The sequence below is a fragment of the Notamacropus eugenii genome, chromosome 1 (genome assembly GCF_028372415.1).
Source record: "Notamacropus eugenii isolate mMacEug1 chromosome 1, mMacEug1.pri_v2, whole genome shotgun sequence".
Lineage (NCBI taxonomy): Eukaryota > Metazoa > Chordata > Mammalia > Diprotodontia > Macropodidae > Notamacropus > Notamacropus eugenii.
The window spans coordinates 529,007,015-529,012,869 of record NC_092872.1 but is presented as its reverse complement, the minus strand read 5'-3'; positions in this window follow the sequence as shown (position 1 = coordinate 529,012,869).

The window sequence follows — 5,855 nt, the reverse complement described above, 5'->3', positions numbered from 1 at the left end:
GTTACATCTCTCAGGAGAATGTAAGTTTCTTGAGGGCAGTGTGGTGAATGAAAACCCTGAGAGACAGAGTTCCTAGGTAATTAATAATCAGTTAATTAGGCTAGCCAGCAAACAATAAATTGAAGGTGGTCAGTAATTTCTCTCTGGTAACCAAAGGTCAAAGGGACCTTGAAATGCCTTAAATCTTTTCTCAAGGGGAACTCTCCTAACAAGTGAAAATCAACCCTGATTGGTGGATATTTAATGAGGAGGTGGACTAAAAGTCTTCTAAAAGCCTCCTGCTGAGAACCCAGTTTGATAGAGAGATTCAGCAGCCTTAAAGTATCTGGGCAGGGTAAGTCATTTCCATATGGATCTCTCCAACTAGTTTTCTCCTTCATGAGTTGGTCTGCCCTACTCTATAATGGAGGAGACCAAAAACAGGGGGTGCTTATTATACAATACTATACATATATTTTATGCATTTCTGAGTTTCTAAATTTTTTCTATGTCATCTGTTGGCTTTTGTATGTTGTCTATAGCTTCCGCAAAAATACCAAAAACTTCCCATTTAATTTCTTATACCAACCAGAGAGATAACTGTATTCTGAACAGAAACTACTTCTCCCGTAAGGTGGGGTTCTGCTCACCTAGTTAATGAGCCTCAGAGCTAAGAACAAATCTCATCCCTTGGCTATGCCCATCAGAGATTAACTGACCTTTTCAGGAGTTGGGTTTTAATAGGAATAAAAGGAAAAGGGTGACCCAAATTAATAATTAGTTATTAATATAATAGTATAATATTAATTTCTCTCATTAGGGATTATTTCATTCATCAAATGGTTGTAACTTTATGGAATCCAATTGTTCTGAATTATTCTTGTCCAAAGATAAATATTGATTGTCCAGTTCTCTCTCACTGTCTTTTTTTTTTAATCTACCATAGCACCATTTAATACCTCACAGTATCACTTATCTATTTTATCAATGATGATAAAATTCTTTGTTTCACTGTCTTAAACTCCCAGTTCTCTTTATAAGTACTCAGGAGGGCCAGAATAGCCAGCAGATACTCTGAATTTTCCTTTTTTTAAAAAAAAATATATTTAAATATAGTAACTGATAACAAAAAAGCACATTCACATACACAAAAGGGGGACAAATTGAACATGAAAATGTAAACTAGTTGCCTGAATCAACTACTTATTTCTGCAGGGCAAAGAAACACAGTAGTAGCTCACTTTTGCCTTGGCAAGAGTGACCCAATTGATCCCAGTGATCTTCCCTTGACTCAGAATGAATTCATTTTTAGATGAGACATACATTTTTGGACATGACCAATATGGGAGTTGTTTTACTTGACTGTCCTTATTGGTTACAAAGGGTTTGTTTTTCTTTTTCTGCCATTGGAGGTGGGGGGGAAGAGGGAAGGAGGGTCCATCAATACTGTTGTCAAAAAAAGAAAAGAGGGGCATTGGAACATTTAAAAGAAAATATACAAAAGAAAAAAGAAAAAAAGTTCAGAAGAAGGCAGTGACAAATGAGAACTTTGAAAATAGCATGTTGAAATGTTTTAATTAAAAAGCAAATGATACATAGTAGAGAGTCACAGTTTCAAAAGCAATTATCTTTTTTGGTTTTATTTTGCATGTGGAGATGCTCATGGTTCTTGGAATCTATTAAGTACAAACATTTTTATATATTCACTTTTAAAGCAAGCTATCTCTGCCCCTGACTTGTGTTGAGACCTCACAGAAACCACTGGCCTTCTGCAGAAGGAAAAGGAATGAAAGATTTTCCTTATCTCTCCTCTGAGAATTAACTGTATTTTTTTAAAAAGTGCATTAGCAATTGTAACTTCTCAGCGATAGACACAACATAAACAAACACAGGCTGTCAGCATTCTTTCCATGGAATTTTATGAGAGGTATTGCATTATTATATTAACAAGAGTGAGGACAAGTTTCTAAATTAAAATTAATTCAACATTTCAGGAGAAAGAGGGGAGGGAGTGGAACAGCCCCATTGTTGGCTCCTTAACATTCAGTAATCCCAGACTTTCTCTTTAAGCCTCCCTCCCCACTCCCTAAAATACACAGGCAGGGAGTGGCCTTGGTTAATATAGGGATAAAAAGAACAATGTTAATAGTATAAAAAATTCATGCCAGAGAACTTGGAGTACTTTGTAAATATGAGCTCATTCCTCCTCAGAATATTTGTGTAAAGTAATAACAGAGTAGGGAGAGAGCCAGGGAAGGATCGCGAGTCAGAAGGCCCTAGGTTCCAGTCCAGTCTCTTACATACTCCGGTTATGAGACCCTGGGAAAATGACTAAACTTCTCAGTGCCCTAGGCAACTGTCAAAGACTTTCAATTGCAGAGGAATTGCATGGGCAAAGGGGGGAATTTCCACATTGGTAGTTTCCTACAATGATAAAAACACACATCTGGGCCTCCCCCCAATTCATCCTTCCCCCAAAAGCCACACCCCACCACTCAGTAAAGCCGCAGAAACCTCCCATCTCATCGCCTCCTTTTGAGTGCATTTCCCTGGAAAGCAACTGAAACACAGGAAATGTTCTTGTTTTCATAGGAATTGTCTTTTTTGGTTTTATTTTGTCTATGGGAATGCTAATGGTTTTTGGAACTTGTTAAGTGTAAAAAAATTTAAATATTCACTTTTAAAGCTCTAAGTCTAGAAACAGGGATACTTCCAGCAAATGCCTGTGTCATTTCTTTCTTAAATACAAGCCAAAGCCTCAAGTGACTTCAATGGGGATTACTTCTTGCTTCAGGTAGGGTCCAGACTGACTTCTAAGGTCCTTTCCACCTCTAGGATTCCATATATTTGTCAAATACATAGTATGTATCTATGAAGTTTGATTGTATGAGGAAAACACTTGAAACACAAGCCTAAAGCCTGAGGAGCTGCTGAGGGCTTACCAATCCAATTTATTTCAAGGCATAGACTCATATCATGTTACTCGCAGAAGGAATCTTAGAAATAGTCCATCCAGTCTAAGGGACTCAGACTCAGATAGTGGGTTTAAGTTTATAGCCATCAACTCTTTGAATGACTTCAGCCTAAATATTGGTTTTTCTTCAGAAAGATTCATCAGGGCAATTATATATTCATTTGAACAGGTGGACCAAGGGCTCCATACGGTGGGCAGGGGAGGGTTACAAATAGTCCAAGGACTCTGGATCTAGTCCAACCCCATTGTTTTATAAATAAGAAAATTAAGACACAAAGAGATAAAAGTGACTTGTTCAAGGTCACACATGTCAGAGCCAAAATTGGTATCCAAATTCCCAGACTCAGTCCAGTGCTCTTTCCCCAGCACTTTGTTTCCTCTCCAGAGAATGTTCCAGGCTGTTTATTTCCTCCTAAAAATAATTCTTAAAATTGGGTAGCTGCCACCAGATGGGCAATGGTGCCTGACCTACCATGGGCCAGTTGGTTAGCTTTCACATTCCCATAAAGAATTAAATCAATGAATATTTAGCACATAATCAAGTCAACTAATTTTTTGATAGAGATATTTTTATATCTCTATCAAAATAAGTCATAATAATTAGTGGATCTAATTACTAACATTTACATTACATATTTTGAGGTCTAGGGATACTAAGAACCCTGAAATGACACAGCAAAGGGTCAGCCTTGAAAGAATTCAACCACTCAAGCCTTCTTTCAGTCAGAGACAACGTTTATTGTGTCACCAGTAGAAGTGGGAGGGATTCTAAGAATCTGCACATTTGGTCTGGATAAGACTGACCTTTCTCACAGGGCAAAAGATTATGGGCAGATTTGAATGAGATTAAGGGTGAGAAGTAGCCTGGAGTGGTCCAGAGGTAACAGACCATGAACGGTTGGGCTGGGCCCCTCCCACACACAATGAAAGCCGGTTGAAAGAACTGCTGAGTATCTAGGTGGGGATGTATGGAAAAGTTCTGGAGCTGGGCTGCATTTTGGGGGGAGCCAGGTCCCATAGCCCATCACATTTACATGTAAATTGAAAGTTTGATACCACTCAAGCAAGACAAACAAAGACAAATACATAGATATAATTTCCTCACTAAATTTCAACTGTTAACAGACACAGCTTGATCTGAATACTGACTTGACTTATTCGGATATATATTTCATTCTTCTTGTTATTGAAAGAGCTCTGAAAGTAGAGTAAGAAAATCTGGATTCAAGATCCACGTATGCCATCACTAGCACTTTGTACTAGCTTCCCAGATGTCTGAAGATAGAAACTTGCCACTTTGTTCTCCCAACAACTCCTGCACTAGTAAAAATATATAACCTTTCCTTTTTCTGTTTTATACATCCTTCCCTTTTCACAATCAATACAGAAAGAAAAACAGTTGTTATGTATGTATTGCATTTCCCCAGGACTGCATTTTTTTTCCCTCCAATGATACAGGATTAATTTTCCTCAACTTGCCTCCTTCCCTGAGTCTCCTGCTTTAAAGTTGCATGACGTGTAAAAGCTAAGGTGCATCCAATGGTAAGGTTTATATGTAGGAAGGACAGCAATCTGGTTGCTGAGGGCAAGGACAAAGACTTACTTTGATCTCTGGCCTCCTTTCCTTCTTGTTCCCCCAGAAAAAAATTGATTTATATGAACCACTGTAAGTATCATCGGGGTAGAAAGGAGATTTAAAGGGTTTCTTCACTGTTAGTCAGCTAAGAGTTTGGTTTATTTGCAAACAAAAGAAAGAGAAAAGCAGTTCAAAAGATGGCCTTAAGGATTTTTCTAGCTGCTTTACTAAATCTGGTTAAGTGGGGTCTGCATCACAAAAGAGGTTATAAACTAAAGAGTTGGTCCAGGACTCCCCTTGGAAGAAGCCCCACCAGAACTGAAGACCAGCAGAAGGCAGCGGATGTGCCAGATGCAGATGAAAGCAATGTCATGCCACAGGTGTTCCCTCTGTGGGTGCCCTTTCCTATGTCTTTTTTGGTTACTTGTGTTGCCACTTCCTCCACTGATGAGGTGATAATCTTTGGGAGAATACATGTGTGTATATGAGGGAGCTTTCTTGTCCCTTATTATGCTATGTTTTTAGATTAAATACCTTCTGCTTTAAACTAATGAGTCCATGTGGCCTAGTAAAATCAAACACACTGGTAGGGGTTCACAAATTATGGTTTTGAGTGTATGCTGGCCCCCAAAGTACATCAAATCTAGGAAAATGTCCTCATGTTAGGGGACCCTGGTTGCTACTTGAATACTTCAAGTTCATTTTGAAATCCACGTCATTGTTTCAGAAATAATATTTCAAAGTACATTTGAAATGTGGTGTATAGCAGTTTCTTATAGTTACTGCCACCAACCACTCCTTCCAAACATGGATCACAATCCACAATCCACCTCCTCCAGGTTTCTCCCACGTAATAGCTCACTTTTCCACTCAGTGCTGCCAGAGCAGCTAAGTACTCATCTACCCATTTTGACTTGCACAGGTGACACTATGATATTCCTTATTCAGGTGTTTCAAGTGCAGAAATTGCCTGTTTCCCCAAATAGATTGTGAAATCCTTAAATGTGCCTTCTCCTTAAGGTGTCCTCCCCATGAATGGCTTATATCTGCTTTGTGGGATTCTTACTTCTCTGTTTTGTACCCTCCACTCAGAAAATCTGGGGAAATCATTACCTGACACAACTTTCCCTCAAAACATGAATTCATAAAATCAACATCTTACTGAAAGATCAAAGAAAAAAACTGAACCCCAGATAGAACCCAGAGAAAATACACTCTCCAGTGAGTGATCCTCTCCCTGAGATCTATGTTGCTTCTCAGACCTAATAGAGAGGGTTTTCTCCTTGCTATTCTGAGCACAAGACTGGGCACTGGAAGGGATGATAG